The sequence below is a fragment of the Zeugodacus cucurbitae genome, chromosome 4 (genome assembly GCF_028554725.1).
Source record: "Zeugodacus cucurbitae isolate PBARC_wt_2022May chromosome 4, idZeuCucr1.2, whole genome shotgun sequence".
Classification (NCBI taxonomy): domain Eukaryota; kingdom Metazoa; phylum Arthropoda; class Insecta; order Diptera; family Tephritidae; genus Zeugodacus; species Zeugodacus cucurbitae.
Genome location: NC_071669.1, coordinates 14129307 through 14143803, shown reverse-complemented (window position 1 = coordinate 14143803; position 14497 = coordinate 14129307). Strand labels below are relative to the sequence as shown.

The 14497-nt window shown below is 32.4% G+C and overlaps 1 protein-coding gene across 3 annotated transcripts in view; it reads right to left on the bottom strand.

The window, feature by feature from the left end:
* Positions 1-14497, bottom strand: part of LOC105215145 (echinoderm microtubule-associated protein-like CG42247) — a 77577-nt gene that overhangs the window by 28540 nt on the left and 34540 nt on the right. The window contains exon 1 of one of the 3 annotated variants that reach the window (XM_054229666.1): positions 8262-8584. The exons of 1 other annotated variant lie outside the window; for it this stretch is intronic. The gene's annotated coding sequence lies outside the window, so the exon portion shown is untranslated. Of the gene's footprint in view, positions 1-8261; positions 8585-14497 lie in introns of those variants that run through there. One more of the 3 variants, XM_054229668.1, reaches the window with a different exon arrangement.

Genomic DNA, 14497 nt, shown 5'->3' with positions numbered 1-14497 from the left:
TACCCTGATGACACGGATGAAGAATGGGCGAAATTGGTTCACAATATTCACAACATATTTATAATATATACATTAGGAACCAATGAAGATAGCGAAATAAATCTTTAGACAAATACTAGCTGTGGCTTCAAATTGACGAATATCGATAAATCTCTCAGATATTTTAATGTAATTGAAAGGACTTTTTTTCTTCTAATTAGGTTTAGAATTTTAATTAATTCTTTTATTTAATAGTATACTTTTAAAATTTAAGATAAATTATATCACAATTCGACTTTATTTCCATATGATATTTGTTTCAAAATAGGTTACTGGGCGAATTTCCAGATGGCGCTGATGTCAAGATATCTCTAAATCTCATACTAATGGTCCAATTAAATACATATTAGATAAAAAATTATGTATTGTATATTTCTTAATCTTAAAGTGTAACTTTTGAACAATAAAAGTCATTCTGACCATAAGTATTTTTACTTTAAATAATACGGTATAAATACCGGCTTTTATACCATCAAATTTTATTTAATCCCTTATTTGTAGCTTCATAATGTCACGCCTACATAAAATCCCGTTTATTGCACCAGTTCCAAAGTATGAATATTATAAAGTCAATAGCTTTATCAACAAAAACCATCAGCCAGCCAACAACAACATTCACACTTTTCACCATTTGCTACTCATGGTTTCACAAACGTACACTTTGCTTTTGCTAATCGCCAGCGTATACATTTTTGCATAGTTTCCTTTCATCTATTATTCCATTATTGCTGTACGTTATTGCTTTCGACTGCATTGTAACGGTAATTGTTATTTGTTCTTTTATTGCAGTGTTATTGCGATTATCGTATTTCTTGCAGTGAGCTCTCGACAACACCGAACACAGGCTTGCCTTTGGTCTATGCCTCAGAGGCGCACCAAACCAAAAAGTACTTCTAATGCATTACACAAATTTTGCTAAATACATACATATTACCTCTATAGGTATATTGCCGTTACAACAGTAATTCTATGTGTACTTTGCTTTCTCTTTTAGTTTACAAAATTCGCTCTAGCATACTGCCTATGAGGGCATGAAGTAAATGTGATTTTTTGAAAGGATATGCCTGTTAGCAAGTTGTTATACGAAAAATATGTCTTGTTGCAAAGCAAAGTGAATTTTGTGTGCAAATAATATTTATATGTTTACATATAACGTCGTTAGAGCTTACGACAACACGTTTTCCGACGTCTATGTCCAGGCAATAGCTAGTGCGGCTTTTCATTTTTTGTTTTTATTATTTTTCCTATTCACTTTCCACTCGGCTACCCACACATTTTATATGAATTGTGTATACCTAGATTTTTATTAATTATTATTTAAACTATGTACTTTAGTCAAAGCAAAGTTGGAGGATTGAAAGTAATTCTGCTTTAAAAAATTCTGAGAAGTAAATTTAATTTAATATTGATCAGAGAAGCAAAAATAATTTTCAAGAGCGTTGGAAAGCTCACAGAAGCTCTATAAAAAGCTCATTGTATTAACCATGTTTCATGAAAATACTTTAAATATTTTTTAAGAATTTTCACAAGCTCTGCTCTTAAAATACTCGAATGAATTTAGCCGATATTGGTCAGAAAAGGAAAAAATACTTAAATATGTTTCATAAGCTTTTGAAAGTTTAAAAAAACTATTTAAGAAACTTATTGTAGTAACTTTGTTTTAAGAAAATGGTGAAACTATTATACTTCTCAAAAATCTTTGAAAGATCTGTGCTTAAAAAGCTCTTTCGAAAGCTTTTTAGCCGAGGTAGTTTTTTTTTTAAAACTAAAATTAGTAGTTTTGAAAATTGAATGAGAGCTTTTAAAAGATCTGATATTTCTTCTTTCGAAAGTTTGATCGAAGGAAGCATCATTGTTTAAAAAAAAAGAAAACAATGTTTAATTCAAAATTGATTAAGAGCTTTTGAAAAATCTGATAAATCTGCCAAAAGTTTTTTAAATAAATAGTCTATGTTCTTTTGAATGCAATAAATTTCACAATTGAAATAACTATCTGGCTAAGCTTTTAGGTGCATTCTGTTCATTTAGTTGCGCTAAGCTCTGAATTTTTGTAACAAATTTTAAAAACTTCATTTCAATATTTTTTTACAGTGTATAAATTTCACTTTCTTCTGCAATTTTTCGCACCAACAATTCAGAAAACACATACATCTTTGCATATTTATACATAAACACCTTCTAACTGTATAATAGAAATCGTTGACTTACAAACTTGCGACATGTCCGTATGTGTATATATGTATGTATATACATATTGAAGAATATTTACATATTTTCTTTTAGTTGGGATTTTCCAAAGTAGTGGGGATTTGTGCCATAACCACTACACTCGTTGCTTGAAGAGTTTTTGTTCTGGGCTGGACGGCCTCTTTCAAAGTTGTGAACAATCACAAGAAAGAAGAAAAGGTGCCACACTTTCTTATGTTTTCTGTGTTTGGTGGAAGGACAATTTATATAGTTAAATGGGGGCAATAAGGGAAGAAAAGTGTTTTTTTGTATGTTAGTCAAAAGGGAAAGTTGAAGCAAAAGAATTAATTTGTCTAAAGATTGAAATAATAATATAAAAATTCAAGCAGACTCTCCCTGATGAGCACGCTATTACCAGCAAAGGAACATGTGACTTTTGATGTCCTTATATAGATGAAACTTTTGAAGCTTATTCTACGAAGACTCAAATTGTACTTTTTTGTATCTGAAATACTTAAAAAAATTACTAATCGAATGAGTATCGAATGAAACTAACTATCGAATTGATGAAGAAGAGACTATACTTAGACTGTAACCTTTTGTATCCGAAAGACTTCAAAAAACGAATCGTCCTTTTCAAGATTGACTAGTTCCTACTGAGCACAGAATAAGACTATTTTTTTTTTTATTTTTTTACCATTTTTTGACTGCGTAAAGATATATTTTGGTACATTCCGGTAAGATCTGGGTATTATTTAAATGTCGAGCTAGGAATGCCAGTGCAAAATTTGTGTCTTTGGTCCCGAACTGTCAATTTGGAAAACCATCTAATTCCAGACCTGCTATCGCCCCGTCTTAACTGGCTTAACTGTCAACATTTGTTTGTATTACTTTTTAACTTCCGAGTTGCAGAGCGACGCGGTCGTCCGACTATTTGCCCGCTTGTGTCGCTAAGTTTTTTCCTTTCCAGTGGCTCAAGTGGCTTATGAGTATTTATTTTATTTTATGAGCGCAGGGCTGTCACGCAAGCAAACACACACGGAGGCACACATACATACTTTTATTCATACAAATACACATTTGCTGGCATGCCAACCGCATTAGTGCCACATATTTCGCACACATGCTATGCATAAATCTGGAGTGCCGCCAAGTTACTCATACGACATGTATGACCACCAGCAAGCGCTTTGGCCCCAGGCGTGGCGTTCGCTAGCGACTTTTATTATATGGTATTAACTTTGGTAAAATTGTTTTGCGTTGCAGTAATGTTGTGACGTTTATTTGCATTTAATTTTGCCGGTTCATGTGTTGTTGTATTACTGCTTGGTGTTTGTTGTACTGTCCTGTGAGTCTGGAATTCTCTCTTTTTACGATAGTAATTTCTTTTGAAGTGCGCTGTGCTCATTTTTGAAATTTTTTGTTGCGCTTAGCTACATTTGTTTTTGTTTACGGTGGAAGTTGTTGTTGTTGTTTTCGTTAACTTTACAACAAAAGTTTTGCTTTTATGCTTGTTTTTGTTGTGCGAAGACTTTTTTCGTGTTTTGTGTTTGGCATCAGCTAAGAAAAGGGGTTAATTTCTTGATTTTTACTCCCTTTTCGCTAAATACACTCACACATCATACACCAACACACAGTCAACAGCATTGATTAGCATAATTCGTTTGTATTTGAGAAAGAAACAAAGTAGAAGTACGCTAAAGCATACATGGCAAATATGTAGACGGTCTTAGCAATACTCAAAGCAGTTTCAACAGCAAACTCGTGTGGCAACTTCAGTTTGTTGTTGGAGCAACAAAAAGTGAACTGTCTACTGGACGTTGAATTAATTCATCCGCGTGGAGTTGTTGGAAACTTTTGCCTTACATTTTCACTTTTTAAAGACCCTCAAGGAAGTAAAGAGAAGAAGAAAACCAAAAACAACATCAACAAAAGCGGACAATTGAAAAACTTGCCGCATACCGGTTGCAAAGGCATTGTTTACACATAAACTTTCCATTTCATTATTTCATGCCCTCATGTGGCTATTAGCCCCTTTCTGTGTTGTTTGTATTTTTGTTTTCTGTGTCAACGTTTTATAACGTCTAACTGCTGCAAATTTAATTTCTTTGCACGTGTCTACAAACATACATTCTAACACATATGTATATGCTCATATTCACCTACATATTTCTTTGTGCATATGTACCACATACTTTCTGTGCCTTTTTTGCTTTCCTCTTCTATGTGTGCGTTCGCCGGACATTAGTGTGTCGAAATTTCTGTGCGCATTTCAGCTGACATATTTTATGGTCGCCCGAAATTCTTTTCATACAAAAATGTGTGCTTGTAACCAAGCATACCGTTACTTGCACATTCTTTGGGTTTTAGACATACTAGTCAAATAAGTATGTATGTATGTCTACACAAATGTAAATGAAAATGTTTGCTACATGACTTGTCTAGCGCCAGAAAAAAGGTCTTATTGTTTTAGAAATATTTACAAAAATTTCTCGAAATGATTTTTGAGAAATATTTGTAAACTTTGTTTTTGTAATTTCTGATTTTATTTTTTTGTGAATTATTTCGTCTTTAAAAAGGCTTTTTATGTACTTAAAAATATCTGAAAAATTCTCTCTTTTCAATTTTACAATGATAAAAAATCGAATATGGATGAATATGAATATAAATAAATAAATTGTAAACTATTTAGGATTTTATAAAGAAAAGCATTCCTAAGTTGGAGCTTTTAAGCTTTTGCATTGTTAATTTGAGGTTAGTGTGGTTTTTAATTTTTCCAAAAATTATTCTAATCGAAATTTTTGTATAATATTTCAGAGCCTCAATTGCGACAATCTGCAATTTAATTTATCAAACATATCAGTTAGGATACGCTTTGGCATCAAATGATTAAACAATTGTTTCTTGTTTTATAGCTTTTCCAGCTTAGACGTTCATAAAATTAGAATAAAAGAACGTGACATTATTAATTTTATTCTTGCTAGATACATAGCATTGACGCTCAACTACTTCTAAACGCATTCCTATTTAGTATTTATTAATGAGAAGTATAAGAAAATAAAATTTCAACAAAATTTTTTTTTAAATTATCTTAAATTGATTTGATTTCTTCATATTGATCCGTTAACAGGACAGTTATGACAACAGGAGCAATGAAAATGTGAAATAAAATTAGGATTAACAAGTCGAAACATATATTGTATCTTAACTAAAAGTTCTTTAGAGATAAAGTTAGAAATGAGGTCAGAGTTTGTAGAGCTAGAGACAAAAATGTAAAGAGGGTTGCAGAAATGGAATCAGAGGTAGACTTAGACATAGCGATAGCGGTAAAGATGGAGATAGAGTTAGAGGTAGAGATAGAGATAGAGTTAGAGGTAGAGATAGAGATAGAGATAGAGATAGAGATAGAGATAGAGATAGAGGCAGAGATAGAGATAGAGATAGAGATAGAGATAGAGATAGAGATAGAGATAGAGATAGAGTTAGAGGTAGAGGTAGAGATAGAGATAGAGATAGAGATAGAGATAGAGATAGAGATAGAGATAGAGATAGAGATAGAGATAGAGATAGAGATAGAGATAGAGATAGAGATAGAGATAGAGATAGAGATATACATAGAAAATCGGAAAATACATACATAGAAGAACCGAAAACTGTATGAAATCTGGCTAAGATATTAAGCTATTAAGTACTTGTTGATTGTCAACTGCATTGTTTTAACATTATATAACTAAAAAGTGAATTATTATTATTGTGTATTACAAGAAAATAAGCTTTTTAAGGCTTCAATGTCAAAGTTGATAAAATTTATATTTAATAAAATGTTTTGAATTCTCTTTTTATTTACAGTGTTGTATTGTGTAATCGAAAAAATCAATATCAATAAAATATATATCCCTGAAATGAAGTGATTTTAAAAGGCAAAAATTTAATGAAGTTTCCTACATTTTCCGGAGTTTTTGGTAAGTCCATCATTTTCATTTCTATATTATTCCTATGCTTTAAATTATCACAAATAAGAGCGCTTTAAGATGCCAGCATATTAAACGCTTACGGGCGACGTCACACGCTTTAGCATTGCAAATTTATTCATTCGGCCATACACAGTTGCACTCGTGTGCGAAAAACCACATACATATGAAATTCAAATTACTTTGGCATGAAAGCCAAGGTTGCATAAATTGCCAGCGTAGCAGAGGCGACTTGTAATTGTAAGCGTCCGCATTTCACTTTTTTTCGCCGCTGATTTTTCGGGCAATAAATCAAACGCAAACCTTGAATAACAACAAGTGAGTGTAATAAAAAATGCTAATAAACATGAAATAGTAATAAAATATATTACTAATGAAATTATTGATGGAATTTTATTCAATATAAAGTATGTGTAAAAAAATAAATATTTTTTAAAATTATTATTCACTTTTGTAAGCAAATAACAGCTAGAAAGTCAAATAAACGCTGTCACACTGGCATTTAAATTGATTATAACTTTTATTGCATACCCACAGGCGTACTAGCTTATTTTACGCGAATTTACACACAATGCTTGTGTGTTGGGGAAAAATTGTATTTTGAATGCGCGCATTTGTTAAATGAAGCAAAGCAAAGCGGAAAACACTCAGTTATTTTGAATGCGCGCGTAAAAGTGTGCAAACACGCCATTGCAATAGCATAGATAACAACGCATGTGCAGATTTATGTCTATGTACACAGCAACTATGTGTGTGCCTATAAGTAAACAGACAATCAAATGTTAATCGGCAGTTGCACGTTTGCTGGCAAATTGGAAATTTTTAGTGGCACATATTTGCGTTAGAAATTTCAGAAAAACGCTGAATGCTGTTGATACATAAATTGATTGCGCTATACATAAAACAACAAACCGCCGTAGGGTCGTTTACTTCGAAATGCATGAATGATTGAATGTGACTTGTATCATTATTGTTGGGTTCTGCATACAGTTAGCAAAAGTTTTTTTTGTGCCACATTTTGATTTTCAATGTTAGTTTCGGGTTTTGTTTTGCTGTTTTTTATTTGATTGTTAAATTAAAGTCCTTTTGTTAGGAACTAGTGAAAAGCACAATACTGGGCGGTTGTTGTTTGTATTTGCTAGCGAGTTTTTAGAAGACTATTATACTATTGCCTTTATATTGATTAATATGTTTTTTGGATATATAATAATCTACTTTCCACACAATATTTTTTTTCCAGACTTATTTTCCGCGATCGAACCATTTCTTCATTTAGAAAATTGTCGAATTCTCATTTCAATCAGAAAATAGTTAGTCCTAGGACTTTGTAAAGCAACCGAAATAGTCTATATAATTGATTTGGTTTTATTATAAAATTTGATCGCATTTGCCCGGGAGTATAGACAATGATTTGACGGACCAATGCCTTAAGAAGAGAATCTTTGCAAGAATAATACCTAACGAGTAAAACTTTATGAGACTAATGTTTGAGTGAACAGCACCAACTATATAGAACTAGATGTTGTAATTAGCTAGCCATGAGGAGTGAAAAGGTTCAAAATTTACTCCTTTATCGGTTTCCTTAATAGTTTTCATAGAAGGAACGATTATACTACTCTGCATGTTATTAAGGAAGGTGGGTATAGAAAACAGATGGTAGACAAAAAATATTATGGAAAATAGTTCTATAAAACTCCCCCCTAACTACTTTCAAGATCTTTCGTGTCTCTCTTAGTTAGTAGTAAGATATGGCCGAGAGTCATACAGTTTCGGCTCTAAATGTAATATCTCTAGGACTTTCTCCATATCGGATAGCTTCTTCACCAGGAACTTTTAAGTTTAGGTTTAACTTTCTCAAATAATAATTCTATAATAAATTCATCTTTACGTCTTTTATATCACTTGTACCGTCAGTTAAATTACTGCTATCATCGCTTCTAATCTTTTGCTGGTATACAATTAGTAAAAACATTTTGTTTTTTCAACAAATATTTTCTAATCTTTTATTTAATTGTATTACATATTTTACACTCAACCATTGACAGAAAATAATATCTCACCAACCTTAATCGGCTTACCAAACGCAATAGATAAATGCTTCCACCGCCTGCTCAACACAAAAACAGTACAAAACCCTGTTCTCAACTGTTTGAATGCTGCTAGAAAAACCACGTTCACTTTAGCTTTTGTTGATTTTGGCTTTGGACGTGTACATTTTGATAGATTTTCATGCACTTCCCGCTTTCAGAGACATGTTTGAAACAAATCGAATCAAATGGTCTATTCCTTAATATTTTTTTTGAAAGTTTTTATTCACTTTTTATTTTATCAGTGTCGCGGCTCACTGCGCAGCGCGACGCGTTTTCAGCATTTGACAAATACAATCGAACTGACCAAAAAAAGTCAACAACAAATTGCGAGCGCAATCCGTAAAAAGTATAGATTTTTAGTGCGTGCTGTCGGAAAATAGGAGGACAAGTTCACATTGCCAAAAATATTCGAAAATATCGCGTTAGCTCAGTGTGTAGTGAAAGCAATTAGTGTGTGCGCGCGACGTTGTTGTTTGCTCGTCGACATTAATGGTTTCGGTTAGGTCACACCGTCACCATTGCCACCATCACAATCACCACCGACTATTAGAACTAACAGCTTTACTCAACAGTTTGTAATATGATTTGAGTTCGTCGAGTCAACGCTTCGTGTGTAAGTCACTTCTATTGACCACAAAGCGTTGTATATCCGCAATTGAAACGGTTCACAAATCACCATGTTGAGAGGGAGCGTTATTTGGCGTACCGATTTGTGATCGGTTGTGTGGTACACTCAAAGAAATTGCATGTAGGTTTATTATAGTTTGTTTTAAAGAAATTATTTTAAAGTGTTTTTAAAAATAATTTCAAGAGTCTTTGGCTGGTATTGTCACCGGCGAAGCGAACATACTTGGCGAGTCGAACGCTTTGGCGAATATTCGACTCGTTCGTATTGTGACTGGCGAATGAACACATTCGCCTAACCAAAATAATTGAAAAATGTCACACGAATTCATCCAAAATTGACATTTTTGACGTCTTTAATTTGAATATTGTTTTTGTTTACAAAATTGATTTTGAATTTCATACAACCAAATCAAAAAGTCCATAAATTGTTGTTTCTATTTAAACGTAAACAAAAATTGTGTACTTGAAGAAATGTCTGATATAGAGTTCGATGACCAAGAGTGGTTCAATAAAGATAAAGAAGACATATTACAGAGCTTACAGTGCAATGATTCTGTGAAAGCTACGGAAGCTAATATATAATATATTCATAAATATATAAACAGGTATGAGAATGCAGTGAAGACCATATACACTTACATTATTACCGGCTTTATAAAATGAAATTACAGATGACAATACTTTGTGAACAATGAAATATTCTTAGAACAATTACGCGTTTTAAGTACTAAACTGTTGCGAAAAAAATTTAAAGCATTATGGAAAAATATCGAAGAGGCGATTCTAAACACAATAAAGACTCTAATTGTTCGTTTGCATAAAAGTCAACTGATATCAACCAAGGAATCACAAGTAATTCAGCATATAAAGAAACTGATAGAAGATAGCGATAATGCGAATCAAAATAAAAAACATGCAAAGGCAAGGAACGTAGTTGAAAGGACAATTGGAGGGCTAAAATGCCGTTTTCGTTGTATACTAGGTTAACGTAAACTTCGATGTTCTCCGAGTAAAGCAACAATGATTATTAATGTCTGCTGTGTTTTACATAATATTTGTAAGCAGTATGACGTTTATGATCCTGAACAATAAACTTTCGTGCAGGTAGTAGTACCACTGGAACCAGTTGAAAAAAACTTCAGTGGTTCAGCAGCGGAAGACAAATAACGAATTCTTTGTAAATATTGTAGTTACATCCCTAAATGCAGTAGTACATAAGTTTGTGTAATATATATATATATATATTATAATATTAAAATAATGAAATTTTTTTTAATTATTTGAAATACTTATTTTATTTCGAGTGTTTAATTTTTTTTTTAATTCCAATTCCTTTAATTTTGTTTAAATGTTTACATGTTTTTGAATTTAATTGAACTGGCGAATGAAATAAGTGTTCGCCAGATTTTGACAGTTCAGGCGAAGCGAATTTTCCATATTCGCCAGTGACAATGCCAAATATTCATTTTCGCCGGTTCCTTCGCCTATTTTTGGCGAATTCGCCAAGTGTTCGGCACTCACAATTCGAGCTGGCGAAATTCGACTGAAATTTCATTCGCTTCGCCAGTGACAATACCAGCCTTTGTCTCAAGGATTTCAGTTAGCAAATACTTAAACTTACTGTATATAGTTAATATTTTCTTCGGAGTAGTTTTTATAGTCTAATTTCTGAATAAGCTGTAAAATCAAAGGTTCGGTTAAGTTCTATGGTTGATCCTCAACAAAAGCGGCACTTTACTTGGTCCACTAAAGACAATTTTTGAAGCTAGAAAAATTGCTTAATTAGATCTTTTATTCAGAAAATCTTTGAAAAACTGAATATTTCAAAACATTTGAAGTTCAAAGTAAGGATATAAGGCTCTATCACTAAAACAGGCGTGTTAGTGTTTAACAACGATTATATGATCTTGGATAAATTAAGAATACCAATTAGTATATTAGTCCACTTAAAGACCTTCTCAGTTTCCACGAACTTAAGGCTTCTTGATAAAAATAAGCCTTGTTTCGGTATTAGATTCTTTCAAAGCAGATGTTTCGGAGATAATTTCGATGTAGATTATCTTTCAAAGCTTCATATAGGAACAATGTGAAGGTTCTTGAGCGCCATAATGCAAAAGATTTTCGAATCTATTATATGCAAATTTAGTTAGGGTTCAAATCCTGTTCTCAGACCTTTGATAATTTTTTTTATAACGATTCCGGTCAAGATCCCTTCATTGGACTATTGGTTTCTTCATTCAACCGGTTTCAATTAGAAGCTGCAAATATGGAAAATGCAGAGGTGACCATTATGGGCCCCAGACCTTACATAATTTTATAAATTTTTCTAACAGCTGAATCGAGCTCTTTGAACACAAAATTTTTAGGTTGCTTCTCCACTCAGAACTTAACAAATTTTCTCCAAGTGTATCGTAATTTTTTTCTTTCAAATACTAGAAAGTGTGTTAGCGATACGAAGAGCTAACGCGAAAACTGACCACTAGAAATCATAGAAAACGTATTACTGCGGCAGCGATGAGCATTGTAGCGGAAAATTGCATGACACAAATGGTTAAAGCGATGTCCGTAGACTGAGTGGATTGGAAGAAATAAACGATTCAGCGGAAGGAGAAGCGTGTCTTTCATGAGATGGTGAAAATGTAAAGCATGTTACATATATGTACAGATGTATGTAGATTTCAAGTAGGCAAATCAAAACAACAGGAAGTTGATGTGCGTGCGAGAAAATGTAAGAATACCAATAGCTTGAAAAGAAGAATGAGTGGGTTTGAAAAGGAAAGTGGTTTGAATTTGAAAGTGAAAGTGATACAGTTAGAAAGTGAAATGAGAGTATTGTAGTGAATCCCGGAGAATTAATGTTAAATATTTCTAAAATTTTTTTTTTAAACAGGTGGCAACACTAAACAAATTAACGTTTCATTTCATCTTTTCTTATACTTTTCGAATTGTTTCAACGCTATTTCGGCAGCGTGACTTTCTAACATTCTCCTTTGCTTCATTTTACATATTCCATATTTATTGAGTTAAACCTAGCATATTTCTAGGCGTTCAAACCTCAAGTGTTGGCCGAGTGCAAAATAAAGCCGCAATGTTGAAAGCTACGCTACAACATATTTCTGCACAATGTTGTAGAATTTCAATAATTTCCACATGCCTTCATGTTAATAGGGCAACTTTTTTTTCTTTGTTGGAAATTTGGTTGGCTGAAGCAACTCGGACACAGGCGGACTGTTGCTGTTGTTGACCGGAAATGCCCAGCTGCTTGTGTACAAATACATATATACTTTCATAAGTGGGATACTTCACGCTTGTAATTGTGGCACTTAGTGTTTCGATGTTTGCTTACTTCTGTGTTTGTGTGTTCCTTTGAGGTGCAAATATTTTACAGGAAAAGTCATAAATATCAAGTGGAAATGCCATATACTTTTTTTGGCGCAAATAAAGTGGAAAAGTAGCCGAAAAGAGGTCGAGGACTTTGCACATAACTTTTCGCTGTGCTTTTTTCTGCTTTATTTTTTGTTGTATTTCATTCTTCCACAATAACTTAATTATAATAGGGCATGCAACGGTGAGGACAGCGTAAGTGAAAGTGAGTTGGGAATAAGACATTTTTCAACATTTCGCTACGGTTCCGCATGCGTCTGCGTGGCAGGAGAAATTAACGCAAATTTTTATTATTATTATTTTTTTTAATATGCTAGTAGTTGCGGGTCTACAATAAAAATAATCTGTGAATATTTGCCAGCATAATGCTGGTAATTTCTTAAATATCCACACAACGCAACGGTCAGAGTTATGACTTTCTCCTCACACTTTACCCACTTTCACTTTTATTGACTCTCATGCTCCCCCAAAAAAGTTTTTAAATGAGTGCATGCACCTTGCTCTGGCATTACCTTGAATTTTGAACTTAAGTGGCTGTCGTGACTTGTGCAATTTCGTCTTGACTTTCTTAATGTTTTACAAGAAAATAAAAATAATAAAAATGTTAAATGAAATATAAAGCAAGGCAAACAACATTTATGAAATTCCTGCTACATCCTTGCAGCACGTTTAAAGTTGGTCATGATTTCTGTTATTCTAGATTTTTGTGATTTCATTTTGTACAAACTCAGTTTACACAAGTTTTAAACTTTTTTGTATGAGTATGAGGTTTAAACTTGATGGAAACTGGTCTTTAAATCAGTGCTTATTTATATTTCACTGTAAAAATTAGTACAGAAAGAAGTTCCAAACATATACAGATTAAACTAATGAGAATTGCAAACATTTAGTAGACCAATGAGCGACTTCATTCACATTCACATTCATTCTCATACTCATATTCATATTCATATTCATATTCATATTCATATTCATATTCATATTCATATTCATATTCATATTCATATTCATATTCATATTCATATTCATATTCATATTCATATTCATATTTATATTCGTATTCATATTCATATTTATAATCATATTCATATTAATATTTATATTCACATTCATATTCATATTCATATTCATATTCATATTCAAATTCATATTCAAATTCATATTCATACTCATACTCATATTCATATTCATATTCATATTCATATTTATATTCATATTCATATTCATATTCATATTCATATTCATATTTATATTTATATTCATATTCATATTCATACTTTTACTCATATTCATATTCATACTCGTTTTTGCATTTACTTTTGTACTCATTTTCTTTTTTCCTATATTTTAATTTTCTATTTTTTTAATATGCTATAAAATATTCAAATCTCTAATTTTTGCCCCGTTCACATCTTCTAAATTCTTCGTTTCTTCAGCTAAATTGCACTACAAATTTGCATAAATTCCTAGCTAAATATTCATAATGAGCTAATGTTGTTGTATGCAAATTCTTGAATGCTTTTCAACATTCACTTTTATTCCAATTTTATTCCGTCTTTCCACATTTTACCACAATTTTATTTTTTTTTGTCATCCCAAAACTAAAAGCAATTTAACGACTTGTTAAGTCGCTTTTCAACAGCCAGTTTACTTTTTCTTTTACACCTTCTGACTTATATGTAGCTTTTGCCGCGTCTGGCTCATCCTTTCATTACCTTCTCTTTTCACCTTTCGCACTAAATATTTGGTGTTAAGTGCAATTTGTTTTCGTGTTGACCATTTAAATGACATCAGCTTTTAGTTGTTGCTGGCTTTGTACACTATATTACTTCTTCCACTTAAAAAGTTAATTGAACTGTCTGGGGTTTTGTAGTAAAATGGATTTTAAATGACTCATTGCTACTTTGGTAAAGATTTCTGTAGGCCGCGGCGTCTGAATAATAAGTTAGTAATGATTCATTATAAAATGGGATGGGGGAATACGTGACATTTTTATGGAAGTAAAACGTTTTAAGCTCTTCACGTTTAACCAAAGAAGGTCAAATTATGTCACTTAAAGCCTTTCGACTTCTAGTGATATCAACATCAACCATCAGTTATGATGGCAAAGCCGTAATTTTCATCATTAATCATCTTATTTTTTCACAAACGTTACCATCCATCAGCACTTTGTAAATATTTGTAGACGTCATGTTTTGC